The 24,855-nt window shown below is 48.8% G+C and overlaps 1 long non-coding RNA gene across 34 annotated transcripts in view; it reads left to right on the top strand.

The window, feature by feature from the left end:
* The window catches only part of LOC144373198 (uncharacterized), a 52,933-nt gene that overhangs the window by 23,601 nt on the left and 4,477 nt on the right, over positions 1 to 24,855 (top strand). For 15 of the 34 annotated variants that reach the window (XR_013432952.1, XR_013432944.1, XR_013432966.1 and 12 more), the window contains 5 exons: positions 1,448 to 1,586; positions 1,931 to 2,002; positions 3,877 to 4,034; positions 6,153 to 23,373; positions 23,633 to 23,785. This is a non-coding gene — a long non-coding RNA (uncharacterized LOC144373198). Of the gene's footprint in view, positions 1 to 1,447; positions 1,587 to 1,930; positions 2,003 to 3,876; positions 4,035 to 6,152; positions 23,374 to 23,541; positions 23,786 to 24,855 lie in introns of all 34 variants that reach the window. The other 19 variants (XR_013432960.1, XR_013432959.1, XR_013432934.1 and 16 more) reach the window with 19 other exon arrangements.

Below are 24,855 nucleotides of genomic sequence, written 5' to 3'. Positions count from 1 at the left end.
AGTACAATTTCTGAGTATCCTTCACCTAGTTTTTCCTAATAATGACATTGTACATAATCATCATAACTACTTTTAAAAGTGCCTTTGAGAGCTTGTTTGGAGGTTCTAGGAGGGCAGTGCAGCTACTAAGATACCCTTGACTAAAGAACAGTCCTCCACTATTGGAGAAGGTCATCCTCTTCAATCAAGCACACAGTGGGGAGGACATACAAGAAGTGGTGAGCGAGTAAGGGGGCACCCACCTAGGCAGCCAAATCAGCTGAATTAGCTCTGGCAATCAATGGGTTAACAGATGTCACAGCTGGATTGTCCTCACACCCATAAATGAGATGGCATCAACCTAAAAAGCTTCTTCACAGCAAAGGAAACAATCAAGAGCATGAAGAGGGAGCATATAGAATGGGAGAAAATCTTTGTCACCTGCATCTCAGGGTGTTAATTTCCAGGATATACAAAGAATTCAAAAAAACTTAATATCAAAAAATCAAATAACCCAATTAATAAATGGGCAAAAAACTGAATAGACATTTCACAGAAGAAGAAATATGAATGGTCAACAAATATAGCACATTAAAACTACACTGAGAATACAGTAAACTCCAGGAAGAATGGCAGTTATCAAGAATTCAAGTAACAATGAATGTTGACAAGGGTGTGGGAAAAGGATATACTCCCACATTGATGGTGGAACTGCAAATTGGTGCACACACTCTGGAAAGCAGTGTGAAAATTCCTCAGAAATGGAACCATCATTTGACCCAGTTATTTCACTCCTTGGTTTATACCCAAAGGACTTAAAATCAGCATACTATAGTGACGCAGCTACATTAATGTTTTTAGAAGCACAGTTCACAATAGCTAAGTTATGGAGCTGACCTATGTGCTCTTCAACAGATGAATGGATAAAGAAAATATGATACATGTACATAATGGAATATTACTTAGCCATAAAGAAGAATGACTTTATGACATTTGCCAGTAAATGGATTCATCTTGTTCACTATCATGCTAATTGAAATAACCTATTCCCAAAACCAAAGTTCTTTGATATGTGGATGATAAGCCACAACAGGGAGAGAGTAGGGGAAGAATAGAATTTCATTGGATTAGACAAAGGGGAATGAAGGATAGGAAAAAGAAAGACAGTGGAATGAATCTGACATAACTTTATTGTATACGTATATGACCATACCACAGTGAATCTCACATCATGTACATCCATAAGAATGGGGTCCTAATTAGAACAAGATATATTCCATGCTTGTATAATTATATCAATATAAATTCTACTGTCTTGTATACATAACTAAAAAGAATCAATAAAAAAATGAAATTGCCCTTAACATTGGCAAGTAAGCATTTATTTAAATATGAATGTTTACTGTATTCTATTTATAGATGAATTTACAACTGCTATTTTACTTTTTGTTTGTTTGTTTGTTTCCAGATCAGCCAGCATTACTAACCTGTCATTGGATCGATTTGGTTCTCCTATGGTACCTTCATATGAGACATCTGTCAGTCCCCAGGCTAACCGAACATATGTTAGGACAGAGACCACTGAGGATGAACACAAAATTCTTCTGGTACTAGTACACTGTCTTTGACCCATTGTTAGTTTTGATCATAAGGATGTCTATTTTATTGATTTTTTTTTAAAGAAACATAAATGAAATAGCATATCAGTTAAACAGAAATGATTAGCTTAACTTTTTACTCAGCTCACCTGAGAAACTGGTCAGTATTCTTTCTCTACTTATTGCATTAATATTTTTTTTACCCCTTTCTTCTGGCAAGATCAGAATTCAGTTTCCTACATAATATAAGAGAGCTTAACTCTTAGGTTAAGCTTGCTGTTTAAAATTTGAAGCATTATTTTTTTAACTTTTTTTTTAGAGAGAGAAATTTTTTTTTAATATTTATTTTTCAGTTTTCGGTGGACACAACATCTTTTATTTTTATGTCGTGCTGAGGATTGAACCCAGCGCCCTGCACATGCCAGGTGAGCGCGTTACTGCTTGAGCCACATCCCCAGCCCCCTGAAACAAGTTTCTTATACACATGGAGAAGCCTTTGAGACAGTTTATTCAGTTTATGTGAGATAATATTTAGTTTCTTCCATTTGCTTATATATAAAATCATGTTTTCAATCCACAGAGTGATTCAAATAAATGAAAGATGTGGCTTCTATTCTCAACTTTTAATTCAGGAGGTAGAAATCAAATCAATAGAAAGGTTTTTAATGATAAAATAAATACATATATGTCTTAATACTAAAAAGAGCGTCACGAATGATATAAAATTTAAAAAAATTGATCATTAATTAGGGTGTCAGAAAAGGTATTGAGCTGTATGTTTTGAAGGACGAAATGGATTTGGATAAGTAGTAAAGAAAGTGAATCTTATATATAGATGTAAGGAAAGGTATAGAGATAAGAATAAGCATGGCATTTCCATGGAATAAAGTAGGATTTATTAATTGGGAGAAAATTTAATTTGGAGAGTGTGGGCATTGAGAGTGCAGTTATTTGGGACTACCCAGTGAAAGGCAATGAATTTGGTCATTCAAGTTTAGATTTGAACCTGTAGTTGCTGAGCAATGGATAAAGTTTTTTTTTGAAGATTTATCTAGCAGTTGAGTGGTGCTGAAAAGGGTGGAATGAATATGGTGGAATAAAGGCTACCAGGAACAGTTACCTTAGATTATTGTGATTTGCCTGTTGTCACATCTTCTACCGTTATCCAGTTTCCAAAAAAGAAGAATATATTTTGTACTTAACTAGGAGATGGATAATATGTGCCATTGATCCAAAAATATAGTACTTGGGATCATTGATTTTTAACAGAAAAGTCATTCTTGGAATTAGTTCAAGTTGTTCCTCATGTATGCATCATTTATATTAAATCATATAAATTAGTTGCTCTATATTGGTGAGGCCAATTTGGAAAGCAGTATGGAGATTCCTGGGAAAGCTGGGAATGGATCCACCATTTGACCCAGCTATTGCACTTCTCGGACTATTCCCTGAGGATCTTAAAAGAGTGTACTATAGGGATACTGCCACATCAATGATCATAGCGGCACAATTCACAATAGCTATACTGTGGAACCAACCTAGATGCCCTTCAATAGATGAGTGGATAAAAAAAATGTGGCATCTATACACAATGGAGTATTACGCAGCACTAAAAATGACAAAATCATAGAATTTGCAGGGAAATGGATGGCATTAGAGCAGATTATGCTAAGTGAAGCTAGCCAATCCTTAAAAAACAAATGCCAAATGTCTTCTTTGATATAAAGAGAGCAACTAAGAACAGAACAGGGAGGAAGAGTATGAGGAAAAGATTAATATTAAACAAAGACGAGTGGGGGGAGAGAAAGGGGGAGAGAAGGGAAAGCATATAGAAATGGTAGGAGACCCTCAATGTTACACAAAATTACATATAAGAGGTTGTGAGGGGAAATGGGGAGGGAAACAAGGGAGAGAATTGAACAACAGCAGAGGAGGTAGAGAGGGAAGATGGGAGGGGAGGGGAGGGGGGATAGTAGGGGATAAGAAAGGTAGCAGAATACAACAGTCACTAATATGCCATTATGTAAAAGTGTGAGTGTGTAACCGATGAGATTCTGCAATTTGTATTTGGGGTAAAAATGGGAGTTCATAACCCAATTGAGTCAAATGTATGAAAGATGATATGTCATGAGATTTGTAATGTTTTGAACAACCAATAAAAAAAAGAATCTTTAAAAAAATTAGTTGCTCTAAAGAAATGCAAATCAAAGTTCCTTTTATGAATGTGAAAATCACAGGAAAGCATCTGTACAGGTAAATAGCATTCTTATGAGTAACACTTGCTCTCAATGTATTGCAGGACAGTGTTCAGTTAAAGGACCTATGGAAATAAATCTGCCATCACAGTAGTGGAATGGAGTTTCAGGATCACCGGTACTGGCTGAGAACCCATCCCAGTTGCATTGTAGGAAAGGAATTGGTTAACTGGCTAATCCAAAATGGTCATATTGCTACCAGGTATTGTGATCTTAAGAAAGAGGTTTTGATATTATTTGTTAATTTATTTTAAATGAGGACATATATTTGAAGATATAGGGATAACATTTCTTTGTAGATTCCCTTTTTTTAATGTATTTGATGGTTTGGGGGAACTAATTAGTCAACCTTTCTTCCATCTGGTTTTCACCAGTAGAGAATAGTTGGAAGGAGCCAAATATGGGGGGTCAAAGTTTATCTTATTAAAAGTAGAAGCATGTGGTAATTCCTCAAACTTAGAACTCTTTAGTAAAGCAAGATTGGAGAACTTAGCTAGATTCTAAGGTTAAAAGATTCTTCTGTTACTGTTCTCCAATCTAGACATTATAACCTGTGTTGAGAATTGGATTTATAAGCCATGTCTGGAGGATCACAAATCAAAAGAATAACATAAAGGGCCTAAAACCTTTCAAACTAACAAACATATTCCCGTAGGTTTTATAACTTGCTCAGATGAGCTGCTTCTCCTCTTATGAGAAGAAACAAATGTTTAAATAAGTAAAGAGAGAAATAACTTTAAACAGGGAAGAACTGGATTCCAATTTTTTGCTATATCTCTTTAGTTTTGTGCCTTTAGTAAAATTATTCAATCTTTTTATGACTTGAGCCCTTTATTTCCAACATGGGAGAAATATTTTGGTCCTGTGAATAAACTTTGGGAAAGAAATAAATGTTGATTAAGTGTTTTATAAACTGAAATGCCCCATAATAAAATGTTTCTTTCAAACACAGATAAACACATACATACATTTTATATCTATATCTGTAATATTTACTGTTTTTTCATCAAGACTGTAAGTTCTTTGTAGGAGGCATGCTGTTTTTAGCATGTTTTTACTCTTCCATTAAGGAGAGAGGTGTGTGCATGCATTGAGTATTTCCTGTAATTAAAATAAGGTTTTTAGGACTGCCTTACCATAGGTTCTCATCCTTTACTATGGTATCTAGAGGAATTTTTTAATTTACATCCAGTCTCCCCAGTCTCTCCTTATCTGTCCAAGGATAATTTGAAATTCGAACTCTGAACTGGAAAAAAAAAAAGATTATGTCTTATACTATAAAATTATTCTAGGCACCCAAGGAAACTCAAGAAAAATCCCATGTGTCCATCCAAATCTAAAAGAATGAAAAAGAATTATAATATTGGATGAAGTCTCTTGCCTTCCTCTGGTCAGGCTCCTGACTTCTATGAAGTAAGAACAGGGATCCTCTGGGTCAAATGAGTTGTTGCAAGCCCTCCAGGAACTAGCACACAGGTGTATGGCTTTTCTCATGAGTCCAGTACGCATAAAGAATCTACCCCTGGCAGGCAGGAGGCCTCTAATTTGAGAAGCAGAGCAGTATTAAGTAGAGGCCCATTTGATCTATCCTGTTTCTCAGGAAGGGTGTCCAGGCCACCATGACATTTGGCACATGATGGGCATGAGAGCTTACTTTGCACACCATCTTAGACTGCTCCCCCTATGGAAACCCCCAGCCAGAATGTTATGATGAGTGTCTGTATGGAAGAAGACAAGGGCCATGTGGGAGTGTTTCTGTTAGAATAGTGGTCTTTTGTGTGGTGGTTGGAAAAGTTGACTGGGTCCACCTCAGCTTGAACTCTGGTGTGATGCCATTAGAGACTGAGTTCTGGAACTGATCTCAGAGAACTCTTGCCATGAATCGTGTTGGGATTTTCCAAGGCCAGGCATTAGAGGAGTCTTTGGAAACTGAGATCTAGGCTGAGGGTGGCTTTCTCCAGAGCGCTGGGAATCTCAGCCAGGATTTCACATGATTTTGCTGTTAAAGCCTTTTCAGCTCTAGTTGAATAACTTCTAAGAAGAACTGTACATAATCTAGACATGTTTTAGGAAACTAAGTAGCTGTCTGAGGTAATGTATGAATTATTCATATTAAGACTGCACTATATTTATGTATTCTTTATGAAGTGATTAGCTTTGATGAAGATATGTGCAATCAAATTATATAAGTATTATTTTCTCAATATGTGTAATATTTCTCAATGGTTTTTTTTGTTTTTGTTTTTGTTTGGAAGTAGTGAGGATTGAAGCCATATCCCTAGAACTTTTTATTTTTATTTTTTGTTTTTATTTGTTGAAGCTGGCCTCAAAGTTGTGATCTTCTATCCTCCCAAGTAGCTGGTATTACTAAAGGTGCAACCCACTGTACCAAGTAGAGAATTCTCGGGATAGGTAAGTATTCATTAGACATCACCTAATGAGCTATGCAGGGTGATATATCCTTTTAATTCCAGAGTGGCATAAGGATTGAAGGTTGGAAGCCAGGATGGGCAACTATCTCAATATTAAACAACAACAACAACAACAACAAAAAAAAAACTGGGGATGCAGGTCAGAGGTAGAACACTCTTGGGTTGTTTTCAGTGCTGACAGCAAAATCAAACTACTACACAAAAAAGAAAATCACCAAATAAATTTCTTGCCTATGTGCCTAAAATGTATATACAATAATTATTCTGACATATATTTAATATTTTTACTAAAACAATTAGGTGGAATAAGTGTAAACAAGTTGTCTGAAGCAACACAATCTAAAGAAGTAAATTAGGCCAGGTGTGCCTGTAATCCTAGCAGCTCAAAAGGCTAAGGCAGGATGATTACAAGTTCAAACCCAGCCTCCACAATGGTGAGGCACCAAGCAAATTAGTGAGACTATTTTTGTTAGTAAAAGTCAAAATAGGGCTGAAGATGTGGCTCATTAATTGATTGCTACTGAGTTTAATCCCCAGACCTCCCCCAAAAGAAAGCAAGTACAAAATAGTCAAGCAGAAAATTCATTTGCTTCTTAAAAATGTTTGAGAAGAAAATTTCAGTTAACGATATTTGTTGGAATCACACCTGAAAAATCAAAAGCAATCTGAAAGTAGATGAAAGTGCTCAGATGATAGCTGAAATCATTGGAAATTAGTAGCACTTGTGGAGGAGAATGAGATTGGATGGTTCCAGAAAATCTCCTTCTCCCATATGCCTCTTTGGTAGTCCCCCCTGCTTTTAAAAGATTAAAGGAAAGTGTGTGGGAACTTGAAGTGAGAAAAGAAACTCATTGATTAGTTTTGATTCTTATTTAAGGACAAAATAGTAAAGGTTGGAGAGTTGAATGACTTGTATCAGAGCACACCACGCAGCCGACAGGTCTGCAGTCAGATTCACACCCAGGACTGTGGGTCTCTGAAGGTGGCTCTGCCTTCAGGGAGGTGGGCACTGGCACTGGCTGAGTGCCCTCCCAGGACACGCTGCTTGTGGTAGGGCATGGGCTGGATTTGGCAGGCAGGCAGGTGGGATTGGTGAAGCAGGGGTGCCTTCAGGGTTGCAGCTTTGAGGTGGAGTCTGTCCCTGCATGTGGGGTTTCAACGGGGGTGCCTCTGAAGTCGGCAACAGAACCGCCTCTAAGAACTTTCCTCTAAGAAGAAAGGCTGTCCCTGTCTTTCTGGGCCTGTGCTCATCCTGCACAGCTCCCCATGGCCTCGGGCTGCTCCTTCACCGAATACCCTACCCTGGGCCGGGTGCACCAGGCAGGAGTGGGGGCTGACAGGAGCCGCACAGACCTGCCTCCTCCTCAAGGACAAAGAGCAGCTGCTCTCCCTCCTCTGCAAGCTCCTCCCTCTGCAGGATGAGTGCCTGAGAAGGAAATGCCAGCCCAGCGCCAGGCTCTGCACTCAGTACCTGCAATTTGCACAGGGGGAGTTCAGCTATTTCAGACAGCTGAGGTGCTCCTGATACCTGAGCAGAGGGAACATGCAGATGCCTCCTTTCCTCCTCCCACGCCACCCCCAGAATCCAGGGCACAGGGCAGGGTGAACTTCCGATGAAGGTGACATTGGTTTAAAATAGAAAAATGGTGCTAGTAATTTTAAAGGCTGGACAGATAATTGGAGAATCCAAAAGACAAATGCAATACGAACATCTCAGCAGTGCCCAGCAGAGGTCTTCCTGGCCAGGGCTGCCTGGCCTCGAGGGGCACAGAGGGCTCCCGAGACCCTGTTGGAATGTGGATTCTGATTAGGTGCAGGTCTGGGGTAAGGCTGGCATTTTGAAATGAAGATTCTATTTTTTGTCCCTGGAGTCATAGCGGGTCCTAAGGGGGCCTTCTTCTCTTGGGCAAGTCCACTCTGCACAGCTGAGGGCAGCAGTCATTCAGGGTCCAGCTGTGGTCAGGGCCTGAGTCCCTGTGCCTGCCCCACCCACCTCTAAGAGACAAGCTCCACAGACCCCGGCAGCAGGCCGGTCCTGCTCATTGAGCACTGCAGGGCTTCGGGGGAGCTCATTCTGGAGACACCCCGACGTCTCCTGGGCAAACTGTCTAGAATCAGTGCTCAGTGTCCCCAGAACCAATGGTGCCTTTGGTGGAGACCTGGACTGGGACCTGGAAAATTGACCCATAGCCTGCCCAGCCCCAGGGCCCTGGGGCCTGTGGCCTTGCAAGATTAGGACACTGATGACCCTGTAGCTCCAGCCCCAGATGCAAGATTTCTAATTATTTTTCCAATAATTTGTGGTTGATGCCCTGTTAGCCAGCACCATGACAGCCACGTTGTGGGTGACTGAGCTCCCCAGAAAATCCCACAGGCACTGAATTTCATCACTAGAGGAAATGTTCTGCTGCATTTTATTTCCTCTCTGTAATATTTCTGTTCCGGGACCCTGAAAGGGAAGATATTGAAAATATTAGTTCTCAGCAAGATGCCGCATCTTGAGAAACACAGAATGGGCCAGTCCAGTGTCTGCTGATCTTTCAGCCCTGTCCCTCCTCTAGGTCCCTGGGCAGGGACTGCACTCAGTTTGACACACAGAGGGACAGACTTGGGGCCGGTGTCTGCAGGCTGGCTCACCACACGGCCACCCACAGCTCTGATGCTTGTGGAGGCTGCTGCCCGCAGCAGCACCTTAGAACCTTCCAGCAGCCTTGGTGGTAGGCGTGGCTACTACAGCTTTCCACTTGAACTTGATGAACTGGAGCTGGCCTTGGCCACCCTGGGAACAGGCCTCCCTGTCTTATTCACACCCCCTGGCCAGGATGGGGCACAAGCAGTCCATCTGGTTCCCATGGGGACTCTCTCCCATGCTGGCTGCACCAGCTCCCCTGGGCGGTGACAGCCCAGGCACTTCCACACCCTCCAGTGGAGAAGAAAACCAGCCTGAGCCAGGAGCAAGGAGAGGCTTTTGGTTTTAGTCTCAGACTTGCTTTGAAGGAATCTCTGGTAAGGACAGACCTGTAGTGGCACCTGACTGTCCTCATGGTGGGTGGTTTTTTTTTTTTGTTTTTTTTTTTTTTTTTTTTACTGTTTAAGTGTCCCCTGGCCTATGATCACCAGGAATGTGGGCAGCCACTCATACTTCATGGCTGGAAGGATGGGGACATGGGCAAGGGTGGGAGCAAAGCAGAGCTCTGAGTGGGGGAGCAACTGCCCAGGGCTGTGCTGCACACAGAGGTGAAACAGACTGCAGTCAGTGTGGCATCAGGAAATCAGAGCCCACCGGGGGCTGTGAGCCCACTACAGAGGCTGCCCATCACGTGAAGGTCTCTGGGAGCTGTGAAAATGTTCAAGGCAGAAGTGATGGCACTATTGTCCTTGTAGGCATGAACTTCAACTGCCAGGGGTACATACACCCCAGAGCGGACAATGTCTCTGCACAAGAGGTACAAGAGCCTCTCACCCAATGTCCAGCTCCCACCTCCTATCTGCAGAGCCCTCCGCTATGGAGGGTACCTGGATACCAATTTCTCAGCCTCTTTCCTAGGAGACATTGTCAATCAAACAGGAGAGCCACCTGGAGCCCCAGGACCATCTCGGCACCCCAAGAGAAAGAACCTGGGACTCCTCTCAGAGACATCAACCTGACTTCCTGGAACATCTGACCAAGCTTCACAATTGTGCGCTTTGTCAGCAGGGTGAATACACCACACCAATCCAGAGACACACCTGTGGTGGCCCAGGTAGCGAGCTCACCTCCACAGCCGCCGTGGCTCCAGAGGTGGGCATGGCAGGGTGGGCACGGCAGGGTGGGCATGGCAGCAACTGAAGTCTGAGAAGCTCGGGGCTGAGCTACTCTGGTAGCAAAGTCGCCCTGGTCCCTGGTGCGTCCAGGAGCAGCAGCTGCCACAAGAAGGGAAACCCACTGGGTGACAAGCCCTTCTTTATATGGCCAACGTGGCTCTGGAGCGATGGGGCAGGCAACAGGCTGGCAAGGTGGCTGTCGCTCCAGAGGGCTCCTGAGCCACGGCCAAGGTGGAATGAATAGCTTTAACTAAAGTCTCAGAATAATCAGGACAATCAGTGACACTCCCCAGGGAGCACTGGCAGTGACCAGCAGGGGAGGAGCTGGCCCTGCAAGGGAGGCCAGGCAGGTGAGCAGGGAGAGCAAAGGCCCAGCCCACAGGATAGGTGGCATGGCCCTCCCTGTGGGCACTGACGTCCAGCCTGGGTCTGCTGACCCTCTCCAAGGTAAGGGAAAGGGTGGGCATGTGCTCTTTGAAAGATGGATTGCAGGGTGACCTGCTCCAGTCTGAATTTCAGTTTTATTTTTGCAGAAACCTTGGAAAAAGCAGTCGTGTCTCTGTCTTGGTTTCCTGAACCACAGCATGGGGTGAGAGCTTTTCCTGATGCCTGTTAGGGTTAGGATTGGATGAGAGAGTGGACTGTGGGTCAGCATAAACTTCTGTGGACAGGTGAGATGCCATTCCCAAACCAATGTGTGCTTTCTTGGGTTGGCACTTCTTGTACAGCAGGGGTGTCACATCTAAGGCTGAAGATGGCACTGCCTGGGTATCTTCAGGGGCTATTGGCACCCACCTGATCTCGGAGACTTCAGGGTCACTGGACATAACTCAGGGCAGCTGCTTCTTTTTACAGATCGGGAAATGGGGCCAGGACAGTGAAGGAGACCACAGCCTGGTGGCTCACAGGCGGGGGCTCTCCCTCCATGACACACCTGTGTCCCCCTGAAGGCTCCTTTCCCTGCTGTGCCAGGACGACCCGACAGCTAGACACACGCCCTCGTGGCAATCCCTGTCCTCCTGTGGCCCTCCTGGGCTGACCGTCTCCCTACAGAACAAGGTCGTGTTGTGAGTAGCAAAAACCACTCCACACAAATGCTACAGGCACTTGCTGGGGCGAGAGTCCAGGGAAGTGAGAGACCCAGGGCTAGAGGGGAATTATGGTGGAGAGCACACTGCTCTCAGATAGATGCAAACCACTGGCCTGAACCCAGTGCAGCTGCACCTCCTCACCTCCCTCTGTCTGCAGGAGGCGACCTGTGGTGATACCTGCTGCCCGTAGCTCTTCTTCTGCCCACCTCTAGGGACCACCGAAGTGCGATGGGTCCATGTGTCCAGATCATGCTGACTTTTAAGGACCAGGGCCTGATGGGCAGACGCAGAGCAGAGAGGTCTCCGAGGAGAGAGAAGCAGGAACCAACAGAAAGCATGACCCATTTAGATTGTGGGAAGGAAGATGCTGTGTAGGAGGGACCCTGAGGGTGCTCTGAGCTGAGTAAATCAGGCCAGCAGGGCAGAGGCTGGTTCTTAGGCAGAAGTCCGCCGGGCTGAGGAGGGGCTGGTGGCAGTGCACCAGGAGGGTCTTCACAGCTGCCACACAGCAGGAGCCGCGCAGGGTCCATGGGACAGGGTGGCTCTTCGATGGTCGCAGCAACAAAGCTGAAACTGCAGAGCAGCGTCCACACTGGGAACAGAGGATCATGGGGATGGGCCAGGCCCCCCTACGCGCTCAGCAGCCTTGCAGGTGTCGAGGGAGTGGAGGGACAGACCTCTACTGTTCTTGAGGTCAGTGTGACCCACGTCTTGGTCCCCAGGAAAGATGGTGAGCTGCACGGTGTCCACGCTGAGGTCCTACCTCCCACGACAACCTGTCCTTGTGTGTCCCACCGCCATTTGTGTGGCTCTTGGATCCTCCCAGTCATCTGCGGCTAAGTCCTGTAGTGCCCAATTCTTGTCCTCTCCAGTTTCCTCCTCAATTCGACATGCTGCGGAGGGAAGTGTCCTCCCTTCTTCTGCCCTCGCTCCTGGCCATCTGTCTGGCCATCCCACTGGCCTGCACCCAAGTCTACCCTTGTCCCTCAGCCCCACTTGGGATAATGGGAAAGACTAATGCCTCTGTCCTTGGTCCACTTGTGCCTTCAGCCTTGAGACCCATAGGTCTCCTGAGGTGTCCACCTAAAGCCCTGCTGTCCCTCTACTCCAGAACTCCCTCAGGGATGCCAGTGCCCACCCTCCACACTCTGCAGTCTGGCTTCGGGTTCTCGCCTTTCCACCTGATTGCCAGGACACCCCATCCTCAAGTCTGGTTAGTCAGCCCCGTGCACATCCCTCCTCTGAGCAGCAGCTCAAGCCACACTGGAAGGGCCTGGCCTCTGGGGTGGGCTCTGCCTATCCCTGAAGTTTCACTCACTGGCCACCTTCATAAGGATGTCCTCCGGCCATTCCACCCACGGGCAGCTATTCCTTACAGCTCTGAGGTCAGCACAGACCCAGGAGAGGCAAGGTGAGAACAGAGGCCCTGTGGGGCCCTCCTCCTCACTTCCACCTTCAGTGTTCTGTGAGGGCCTAGGAGAGAGATCCCAGCCTCAGCTGCGCAGGCCACTTCCATGCTGCTCCAAGCCAGAGCTCTGAGGGTGTCAGGGTGGCTGCGGAGTGCAGCATGGGCCTCTCCCCGCTCTGGGTGCAACAGCAGGTGGGACTTAACCTCCCAAAGAGACTCACAAGTTCCCACCTGCTCCTGAAAATGAAGAGAGACAGGGTCCTGCCACATGCAGTCAGCCCCCACCTCCACCCATAGTTCCCTGCTGTCCCTCAGTGCTCAGCCCCCACCTCCACCCATAGTTCCCTGCTGTCCCTCAGTGCTCAGCCCCCACCTCCTCCCAGAGTTCCCCGGTGTCCCTCAGTGGTCAGCCCCCACCTCCTCTAATAGTTCCCTGCTGTCCTTAAGTGCTCAGCCCCCACCTCCTCCCAGAGTTCCCCGCTGTCCCTCAGTGGTCAGCCCCCACCTCCTCTAATAGTTCCCTGCTGTCCCTAAGTGCTCAGCCCCCACCTCCTCCCATAGTTCCCCGCTGTCCCTCAGTGATCAGCCCCACCTCCACCCATAGTTCCCCGCTGTTCCTCAGCGGTCAGCCCCACTTCCACACATAGTTCCCCACAGTCCCTCAGCGGCCAGCCCCCACCTCAACCATAGTCCCCGACTGTCCATCAGTGGCCAGCACCCACGTCCACCCATAGTTCCCTGCTGTCCCTCAGCGGGGAGCCCACACCTCCACCCATAGTTCCCAGCTGTCTCTCGGTGGTCAGCCCTCACCTCCACCCATAGTTACCTGCTGTCCCTCAGCGGCCAGCTCCCACCTCCACCCAGATTTCCCTGCTGTCCCTTGGTGCTCACCCCCACCTCCACCCATAGTTCCCTGCTGTCCCTGAGCGGCCAGCCCCAACCTCCACCCATAGTTCCCTGCTGTCCCTCAGCGGCCTGGCCACACCTCCAACCATAGTTCCCTGCTGTCCCCAGCGATCAACCCCCATCTCCACCCATAGTTCCCTACTGTCCCTCAGCAGCCAGCCCCCATCTCCACCCATAGTTCCCTGCTGTCCCTCAGCGGCCAGCCCCAACCTCCACCCATATTACCCTGCTATCCCTCGGAGCTCAGCCCCCACCTCCACCCATAGTTGCCCCCTGTGCCTCAGCGGCCATCCGCCACCTCCACCCATAGTTCCCTGCTTTCCCTCAGCGACCAGCCCCCACCTCCTCCCATATTACCCTGCTGACCCTCGGCGCTCAGCCCCCACCTCCGCACATAGTTGCCCTCTGTGCCTCAGCGGCCATCCTACACCTCCACCCATACTTGCCCGCTGTCCTTCAGCTCTCAGCCCCTGCCTCCTCCCATAGTTCCCCGCTGTCCCTCAATGGTCAGCCCCCACCTGCACCCATAGTTCACAGCTATCCCTCAGCTCTCAGACCCCCACCTCCACCCACAGTTGCCTGCTGTCCCTCTGTGCTCAGCCCCACCTCCACCCACAGTTGCCTGCTGTCCCTCAGCTCTCAGCCCCCACCTCCACCCATAGTTCCCTGCTGTCCTTCTGTGCTCAGCCCCAACCTCCACCCATAGTTCCGTGCTTTCCCTCAGCAGCAAGCCCGCACCTCCACCCATAGTTCCCTGCTGTCCCTCAGCAGCCAGCTCCCACCTCCACCCAGAGTTCCCTGCTGTCCCTCAGCGGTTAGCCCCCACCTCCACCGACAATTCCCTGCTGCCCCTCAGTGGTCTACCCCACCTCCACCCATAGTTCCCCGCTGCCCCTCAGAGGTCTACCCCCACCTCCACCCATAGTTCCCTGAATGTCCCTCAGTGGCCAGCCCCCACCTCCACCCTTACTTGCCCGCTCCACCCAGAGTTCCCTGCTGTCCCTCGGTGCTCAGCCTCACTTCCACCCAGAGTTCCCTGCTGTCCCTCAGTGTTCAGCCCCACCTCCACCCAGAGTTGCCTTCTGTCCCTGGGTGCTCAGCCCCAACTCCACCCATAGTTTCCTGCTGTCCCTCAGCGGCCAGGCCAGACCTCCACCCATCGTTCCATACTGTACCTCAGGGGTCAGCCCCACCTCCACCCAGAGTTCCCTGCTGTCCCTCAGCGGTCAACCCCACCTCCACCCATAGTTCTATGCTGTCCCTCGATGCTCAGCCCACAACTCCACCAATAGTTGCCTGCTGTCCCTCCTTGCTCAGCCCCAACCTCCACCCATATTTCCCTGCTGTCCCTCTGTGCTCAGCCCCCACCTCCACCCCATAGTTCCCCGCTGTCCTCAGGGGTCAGACCCCAACTCCACCCATAGTTCCCCTCTGTCCCTCAGCGGTTCGCCCGCACATCCTCCCATAGTTCCCAGCTGTCCCTCAGCGCTCAGCCCCCACCTCCTCCCATAGTTCCCTGCTCTCCCTCAAAGGTCTGCCCCACCCCCACCCATAGTTCCTTGCTGTCCCTCAGCAGCCAGCCCCCACCTCCACCCATAGTTGCCCGCTGTCCCTCAGCGGCCAGCCCCACCTCCACCCATAGATTCCTGCTGTCCATAAGCGGCCAGCCCCCACCTCCACCCATAGTTCCCCACTGCCCCTCAGAGGTCTACCCCCTCCTCCACCCATAGTTCCCTGATGTCCCCCAGCAGCCAGCCCCCACCTCCAACCATACTTCCCTCAGCGCTCAGGCCCCACGTCCACCCATAGTTTCCTGCTGTCCCTGAGTGCTCAACCCCCACCTCCACGCATAGTTCCCTGCTGTCCCTCAGTGTTCAGCCCCACCTCCACCTACAGTTCCCTGCTATCCCTCAGCGGTCAGCCCCTACCTCAACCTACAGTTCCCTACTGTCCCTCAGCGGTCAGCCCCCACCTCCACACATACTTCCCTGCTGTCTCTCATCAGTCAGCCTCCACCTCCACACATAGTTCCCTGCTGTCCCTAGGTGCTCACCCCTCACCTCCACCCATAGTTCCCTGCTGTCCCTAAGCGGCGAGCTCCCACCTCCACCCATAGTTCCCTGCTGTCCCTCAGTGCTCAGCCCCCACCTCCACCCATAGTTGTCTGCTGTCCCTAGGTGCTCAGCCCCCACCTCCACCCATAGTTCCCCCCTGTTGCTCAGGGGTCAGCCCACAACTCCACCCAGAGTTCCCCGCTGTCCCTCAGCAGTCCGCCACTACATCCTTACATAGTTCTCCGCTGTCCCTCAGCGCTCAGTCCCCACCTCCTACCACAGTTGCCTGCTGTCCCACAGTGGTAAGCCAACAACTCCTTGCATAGTTCCCCGCTGTCCCTCAGCGGTCAGCTCCACCTCCACTCATAGTTCCACACTGTCCCTCAGGGGTCATCCCCACTTCCACACAGTTTCCTGCTGTCCCTCAGCTGTCAGCCCCACCTCCACCCATAGTTCCCTGCTGTCCCTCAGCGGCCAGCCCCCACCTCCACCTATAGTTCCCTTCCGTCCCTCAGCGGTCAGCCCCCACCTTCTCGCATAGTTTCCTACTGTACCTCAGAGGCCAGCCCCCAATTCCACCCATAGTTCCCTGCTGTCTCTCTGTGCTCAGCCCCCACCTCTACCCATAGTACCCTGCTGTCCCTCAGTGGCCAGCCTCCCTTCTGTCCCTCAGTGGACAGTCCTCACCTCCACCCATATTTCCCTGCTGTCCTTCAGTGGCCAGCCCCCACCTCCACCCATAGTTCTCCGCTGTCCCTAAGGGGTCAGCCCCCAACTCCACCCAGAGTTATTCGCTGTCCCTCAGCGGTCCACCCCCACATCCTCACATAGTTCCCCGCTGTCCCACAGTAGTCAGCCCACACCTCCTCCCATAGTTCCCTGCTGTCCCTCAGCGGTCAGCCCCACCTACACCCATAGATCCCCGCTGTCCCTCAGCGACCAGCCACACCTCCACCCATAGTTCTCCGCTGTCCCTCAGCAGCCAGCCCCCACCTCCACCCATAGTTCTCCGCTGTCCCTAAGGGGTCAGCCCCCAACTCCACCCAGAGTTATCCGCTGTCCCTAAGCGGTCCGCCCCCACATCCTCATATAGTTCCACTCTGTACCTCAGAGGCCAGATCCACCTCCTCCCATTGATCCCCGCTGTCCCTCAGCCACCAGCCACACCTCCAACTTTCGATCCCTGCTATCCCTCAGCGACCAACCCCCACCTCCATCCATAATTCCACGCTGTCCCTGAGCGGCCAGCCCCCACCTCCTCCCATACTTCCGCACTATCCCTCAGCGCCCAGCCCCCACCTCCACAAAGAGTTCCCCGCTATCACTCAGCGGTAAGCCCCCAACTCCACCCAGAGTTCCCTGCTGTCCCTCAGCGGCCAGCACCCATAGTTCCTCCCATAGTTCCCTGCTCTCCCTCAGCCGTCTACCACCACCTCCCCCGTCATTCCCTGCGGTCCCTCAACGGTCAGCCCTCACCTCCACCGAGAGTTCCCAGCTGTCCCTCAGCGACTAGCCCCCACCTCCACCCAGAGTTCCCTGCTGTCTCTGGGTGCTCAGCCCCCACCTCCAACCATAGTTCCCTGCTGTCTCTCAGAGTCCAGCCCCCACCGCCACCCATAGTTCCCTGCTGTCCCTCAGTAGCCAGCCCCCACCTCCGCCTATATTTCCCTGCTGTCCCTCAGTGCTAAGCCCGCACCTCCACCCATAGTTCCCTGCTGTCTCTCAGCGGTCTACCCCCACCTCCACCCATAATTCCCTGCTGCCCCTGAGTGGTCTACCCCCACCTCCACCCATAGTTCCCTGCTGTCCCACAGCGGCCAGCCCCCACCTCCACCCATAGTTCCCTGCTGTCCCTCAGCGACCTGCCCCACCTCTACCCATTGTTCCCTGCTGTCCCTCAGTGGCCAGCCCCCACCTCCACCCATAGGTCCCTGCTATCCCTCAGAGCTCAGCCCCCACCTTCACCCATAGTTTTTTGCTGCACCTCAGTGATCTACCCCCACCTCCATGCATAGTTCCCTGTTGTCTCTCAGCAACCAGCCCCCACCTCCACCCATAGTTTCCTGGTGTGGTGTCCCTCAGTGCTCAGACCCCACCTCCACCCAGAGTTCCCTGCTGTTCCTTGGTGCTCAGCCCCACCTCCACCCATAGTTGCCTGCTGTCCCTCAGCGGCCAGCCCCCACCTCCACCCATCTTTCCCTGCTCTCCCTCAGGGGTCAGCCCCACCTCCACCCATCGTTCCCTGCTGTCCCTCAGTGGCCAGCCCCCACCTCCACCCAGAGTTTCCTGCTGTCCCTCAGTGTTCAGCCCCCACCTTCTCCCAGAGTTCCCCGCTCTACCTCAGTGGTCATCCCCCACCTCCTCCCAGAGTTCCCTGCTGTCCATCAGTGGTCAGCCTCCATCTCTACCCTGGCTCCATGCAGTGGCCGAGGGGCATCCTGTATTCACACTGACTTCATTAGAACCCTGGACATCGGAACTCTATCTACAGGGATTTTGCCCCAACTTTTCTGACTTTAGAATCTACCCAGGTACTTGTCAGGGTGTTCAGTGGTGACATTCAGGTGAGAGTTGGCATTTTCTTGGGGGGTGGAGTGCCAACATTCACTAGTCTCTGCCTGGCACTTGGCTTATTTCCTGCTCATGACCTTCGTGAATGTCTGCATCCAGATCTTGGTGGGGATATGTCTCCTTGCTAGTGGATAAGGCCCAGGAGCGAGGTCTGGGGCCCCGTGGCACGGGTATTCCAAGCCTAGAAGACATAGCTGAGCTGTCCCTCCCACCCCCACCCGCCCACCTGCCCATACACCTGCTCCCATTTGGGCCCGTGTTCCTCTATGGCCTCCAACATGTGCCTCAGAGGCCAAGGTACAGAGGACCACCCCCACCTTCTTTCTGACACAGTGCTCCACCCCGTCCCTCCTGCAGTTGCTCTCTGCCTCTTGACAGAGGGGTCATTTGTGTCCAGAGTCCGAGACACTTCCCTCACCTGTGGCTAGCGCTTTTGTTTCTTAATGGCGTCCTTTGAAGAAAGGCCAACTCAGCCCCCTTCTCTCCTCTATGACTCGTATTTTTCATGACTTATTTAAGAAACTTTGCCTAATCCAAGACCACAAAGGTTGGTTTTCTCCTATTTTCCCCCTAATATTCGTAGTTTTGACCTCTGACTCGTTTGAATGATACCTGTGTGTAGTGTGAGGAAAGGGTCAAAGTTCTTTTTATCCACACAGATACCCAGATATTTTAGCACCATTTATTTAAAAAGCAATTCTTTTCTCTAAAAATAACCAAGGCACATTTTTCAAAATTCAGCTGAGCTCATAAACTGATTCGTTTCTGGACTCTTAATTCTGTTCTGCTGACCTGTGTGTCCGTCCTTCTGTAATACTTGCTGTCTCGAACATGCAGTATTTAGAGAAGACTTAAATCAGATAAACTTCTCAGGCTTTGGTCATTTAAAAAACTGAGTATCCTTGGTGTCTTGAATTTCCATATACATTTTAGGATGAGCTCATGAATTTCCACAAAATTCTACATGTATTTTCAAGGATATTGATTAAGTTTATAGGTCAGCCTGGAGAAGAGTTCCATCTTCATGATAATGAGTCTTCCAGTTGGTGGATTCAGGATCTTTCTCCACATATTTTGACACTGTGAAATTTCTTTGTTTATTAGCATCCAGGGCACATGTGCTTTACATAGTTTGTTAAATTTATTTCTTAGTACCTTATTTTTATATCATTGTAAATGGGTGTTTTGAATGGTTTTAAGATTAGCATTAAAAAGTAAAATGGATTTTGTGTGTTTCCATAATGTCCTGAAACCTTGTAAAATGCACGTAGTAATTATAGCTTATTTTGTAATTTCCTCAGGATTTCTGTGTAAACATTCATATCACCTATGAAAAAAAATAAAATATTTCATTTTCAGGCCCAAATTACTTTAGATTTTTCTTGTCATATTTGTACGATGACTTCCAGTGAAACTTTAGATAAAACAGTGAAAGGAGACATTTTGCCTTGCTCCTGACTATAAGTAGAAACCTGCAGGTGTTTTTTCCACTAAATACAGACTTAGCTGTGTTCACAGACTCCTTGTGCATGAAGAGCGCCACCTCGAATCTGGGCTTCCTGTGGTCGGGTGTTTCTCTGCATCTCTTGAGAGGATCTGAATCTGATTATAGTAGTGAAGCTTCCCATCAGTCTACCCTCGGGTGGTCACTGAACCTTGCCTTCCTGGATGCGCCCACCTCCTGTGTGTCTGGCACCCTTTTTATATGCGGTCTCCTTGGTTTGCACATACTTTGATAAGAATTTTCACAGCCATGTTTTTTGAGAATACCAGTATTTACATTTCTTGGGAGTTTTTCCCCTTTGGGGGGACTGAGAGAAAATTGAAGTCCTAGATGTGGGAGTGCTTTCCTTCTCTCGCTTCTTAGAGAGCCTTCACTAGTGGAAGCGTCTGGGCCTGGAGGTGCTTACACGGGCACGCGTGGGTCTAGTTTTAACTCTTATTTAAATGTCCATAGTAGACATAGGTGGCTGGGATTTCTCTGCCTCCTCCAGTCCATCTTATAATTCCTAGTTTTTGAAGAATTTGTCGACTTCATCTAAAGTATCAAAGTTGCAAACATGAATTTTTTCATATAATTTCTTTATTACCATTTTAAAAATGTCCACCAGGTCCGTATTGATGTCGAGCAAAGTCTAATGTGATTTCCTCTTTTAACCAGTCTGAAAATGGCTGATCTTTGCCAGTCCAAGTGACAGCAGTCCAAGTGTCACAGGGGGCTGGTAGTCCCACTGCGGCCATAGGGTGGTTGACATCAGGAGCACTTCTACTCGTCCCCTGCCCTCCCTCTTCATGGTCACCAGCGTCTTCATCTTCCTCTTCCTCACCCAACAGAGCAATGCTGAACTCACAGAGCAATGACAGCAAACTTCCGGCCACATTTAACCGTGAGGCCACAGTCCCAACCGCTGACCTGGAGTGGTCATCGGAACTGTCTGGTTCTACTGTAAGTCTAGACTGTGGCTCTGTGATTTAAATGGGTCTCATCCCTTTCGTGTCTCCTATTCAGTTGCTGTTTCTTTCATGTTGAATGTCTCACTGTGTCTTTCTAATTTCTCTGTTGACTATTTAGCTGATTTTCTTTGATGCTGTAAGTGATGTTTCACCTCCAGTTAATACTGACATTCACCCACAACCAAGTGAGAACTTCATGTCAGAGCGTCCTCATTTGTCCACTCCTTAGTGACTTATTGCCATATATATCATATCAATATACATCATAAACCTTAAATGTACTTTATAAACTTTGTTTTAAGTGGTCATGTGTGTTTAATAAAGTCAAGAGAATCAAAGAAATACACAACATGTATTAAGCCACTACTGTGTTTCAAAATAAGGTCAAATCAATAAAGTCTGATTTCTACTGCGTATTTACCAGTCCCTGTGTTGGTCACTTCTTTTGTGGATCTGAGGGTTCATCTTGAAGCCTTCACTCTGAAGACCTCTCTGGATGTTTTTATACCGCAGGTCTGCTGCAAGAATTCCATCAGCATTTGTTTATCCAAGATCCTTTTCTGTCTTTGTGTGTAAGAGACAGATTTGTGGGCTATATGATTTTTCTTTCAGTACTTTGAATATTTTATCCCACCCTCCATGCTTCCCACTCTTCTGGAAGAAAACACCCATAAGTCACATTGTTCCTTTCAGAGCATGAATTGTCCTGACGGCTTTCAAGGTGTGCTCTCTGAGGTTTGTGTGGCAGGAGTGTAAGGCGTCCAGACGCATTTCTTCTTCTAGGGCACTTACTTAGAGTGTTATAGATTTGCAAATCGATGGAGAATTCCAGGCACTAGTGCTCTGATTGTTCTATGATTCCCCACTTGGTGTGTTGGAAAGCCTCATCCTGTTCCCAAGACCTGAGAGTCTCTTCAGCTTTACTCCGTCTTTTCCTTGCTCCTAACATTGGATTTTTATGGATCTGTCCTTTTTAAGTGGACTCCTTCGTCCATGTCCATGTGCTGACAGACCTATTCAGCTGATTTTTATTCCACGATGTGCTTTTCAGCTCTGGAATTTGTGGCTTTTTAATATAGTTATGTAGTTTTATACAGTTTTCATGTCTTCATTGGTTTATTATATCACTCACTAATCATGTATTTTTATTGAGTTATGGATCATCTTTGATTATTTGAATGTATGTGTGAGAGCTAATCTTCAGTTACTGACCACTAGCTCCAAGTCAAGGACCACAGGAAGGACCTGGTTTGGGGTGGCCTGTCCTCTCTGTGCCCAGGGTTGATCATTCTTGGTTGCAATGGGACACTGTAGATGACACATATGGCAACTTTGGATTTCGTGTTCTTCTGATGCTGTCTGCCCTGTCTTGCTAGAGCACTAATGTGCCTGCACCAGGGTGGAATATGGTCATCCATGGCCTGCTGGGTTCCTGAGTACTCAGGTTGTCAGCCAGGGGTTTAGCCAGAGGCCATGCTGTGGCTTCTGAACCCGCTCGCCCTCTGCCCTCGGGCCAGCTGTCTCCAGTCCAAGGAGCCTGCAGGGCGCCCAGGCTCTCCAGGGTCTTGCACACCAACGCGTGCCGCCTTCAGCAGAGGAGGTGTGGAGAGCTCTCACTTAGTCCCTCTCCAGCGGCCAGTCCTGCCCAGTTTCTCTCCCCATGTCCTTCTGTCTTGCCACCCTAAGCAAATGCACTACCCCTACTATTTAAATTTTCAAGATTTTTTAAAAGAATAACAACTATTTTCTTTCAGGTGCCTTCAGATTATTCTTTCACAAACATCTTATATATAAATTGACTAATACTATGCAGTGAAAATGGGTTCCACAGGGCATCTAAGTACATTTAAGAATACTAATGACATTTTTCTCCATGGGGCACTAGTATGAGTTTCTGAAAGTGTTAGAAGAGCTTTAGACACACTGTGAGGGACGAGCAGCCAGCTTTTGGGATGGCCTTTTTATCCCTTTGTTTCCACCTTTTCTGACTTTCTCTCTGATAATGTGAAGAGATGGTCCACTCACCTCATGGGATGGTTAGTGCAGACTCCTCGGCCTGGTCACACTGACCTCTATCCTCACACCTTCAGGTAAACTCAACAGGTTCCCGGGGATTTTCATCTGTGTTTGAATCTGCCAACGGGGGCCCCGAGTTCAAGGGATCATTAGGAACTGTGTTCCTAGGCATCTGCTTTTCTTATTCCTCAACACATTTTATTTAAGGAAATGAAGAACTGTAGCTCCTAGGGTGTGCGTTGCACCCTTACCTAGGAAGCAGGCCCAGAGAAGCAGGCCCCATGGAGGACAGAGCTGGGAGGCCGGTGAGGGAGCCAGGGTGCAGCCGAGAGGGCCGTCATGCAGGAGAGGGACGTGGCTTCGCAAAGTGGCAGACCGCGGAGCCGGGGTGAGCACCCTTGTCCCACCTACGTGGACAGCGGGGCCGCAGGCCAGGAGGAGCGGCTCAGGGCTCCAGGCCAAGGCAGTGTGGACCATGAGCAGCTCTCCTTCACCTTCAGCAGCTTGATTCGTGTTTCAGAGAGAAGCTCAGGAAAACTTGTGAGTAGCAGTTGAACTAGGAAACACTGAACCTCTGGCTCAAATCTTCTCTCTGCAGAGCTTCCTGGGAGCACGCCTTCTCTCAGCTCCGTGGACTGACTACATGTGACATTCACCCAGATCTCCTGGTACGGAAGTCCAGGATTGCCCCCCAGGGAGAGAGGGTGCTGGAGGGTGCTAGAGGCTCCCAGAGGACGGAAGGGCCCATGCCTGGGTGGGGCCCAGGAGCCAGGTGGGAAAGCAGGCAGGGCCTCAGGGCCACCAGGTGAGTGTGTCTTCTCCAATGGGTGGATATTTGCACTGGTTGGAGGCAGAGGCACCTGGGAGGCAAAGGCTGCGGGAGGCTAAGAGGAGGCAGTGGGTATCCCTGGGCTCTGCCTGACCGTGAGGCCATCCCTTCCTACCAGGCACACATGAGCAGTGTTTCCCACAGGACGGCTGCTGGAGGGTTAGAGTGCTGCTTCCTAAATATCACTTGTGCCAAGAAGGTTGCTGCGTCTGTGCTAATTTGGACTTCCTTTCAGATTGGAAATTTCTTGGAAGAAATCACATTTGGGAAGTGACTTGGTTATAAATGGAGTAAGAAACCAAACATCAGCTGTGGGTCATGAAATGGTACTCCTTTATTACTGCACGGAAAGAATCTAGCATTTCTAGAATTTCCAGAATTAGACCTGGCAAGTGTCCTGAATTCATGGCTATAATTTTGAAATGTATGCCTGGATCAAACCCTTTCCAGGTTTAGCTCAGTTGCCCTGACACAGTACCTGGTTATCTGTAGAATTAAGCCCTGAAGGTCTTGACCACACATTCCTAAAACCAAACACCCCAAACCTCAGAACTTGAAATATATCTTTATTCCCTTTTGTGCTCAAAAGGGGAGAAAGCTGAATTCTGTGCTCAGGCCTTCTGTAAATATTTACTGAGCACTTATTCTATTTGTAAATACTTACCAAGCACTTACGACATCTACAAAGACTCACTGAGTACTTACTACATCTATAAGTACTTACTGAGCACTTACTACATTCAAGTCCTGGCTAAACCACTGTGAGAAACAAAGGTGGCCCTGTGGTTCTACAACTGAGGAGGACCTGAATTCAGTCAGCTACCTGGAAATCTGATTGCTTCTTAGTCATTCAGTGTCCTATAAATCACTGCTAGGAAGGACAGCACCAATCCTACCCAGGTAGCATCCACACAGATGATGTAGTTTTTAAAAATCTACCCGTGGTCTGCACAGGATTTGCCAGGACTGAGCCAGACTTGGCACAAGTGGGAGTGACAGCATATGGTGCGGGTCCCTCCTTCACCTCTAGATCTCCTTCCTTTTGGCCCTTCCCTTTCCTCTCTAAAGCCCAAGTCCGCTTCCCTCTGCAGGCCCCACCCCAGGGCTCCTGCTACTTGGCCGATTTGGAAGGCAAAGCTCTTGCCAACCCCTTCACTGTGCTTCTGTGCCCTACACTCTTGCTAAGCACGGCCTGAGCTGGGTCACTTAAGCATCTAAAATTTAAGCCCCCTCCTGGGGCCAGAAAGGTGTCCTTTGTTCAGCAGGATTTTGTCTTTGTCCTGCGCAGTGCACATTCACTGAGCAAGTAGAACACAAGTGATCACAGCCCATGCCCTCGAGGCAACGCACAGGCCAGTGGCCTGCTCCCAGGTGCCCGCCACCAACAGGAGCTTTGACAATGGCTTGTCACCTCCACAAGGAGGGTAGCATTTAAACCCACCTATTTTTTTCCATTAT

The sequence above is a fragment of the Ictidomys tridecemlineatus genome, unplaced genomic scaffold (assembly GCF_052094955.1).
Source record: "Ictidomys tridecemlineatus isolate mIctTri1 unplaced genomic scaffold, mIctTri1.hap1 Scaffold_295, whole genome shotgun sequence".
NCBI classification, from domain to species: Eukaryota; Metazoa; Chordata; class Mammalia; order Rodentia; family Sciuridae; genus Ictidomys; species Ictidomys tridecemlineatus.
The sequence above is the reverse complement of the archived record's forward strand: the minus strand, read 5'-3'. Positions and strand labels throughout refer to the sequence as shown.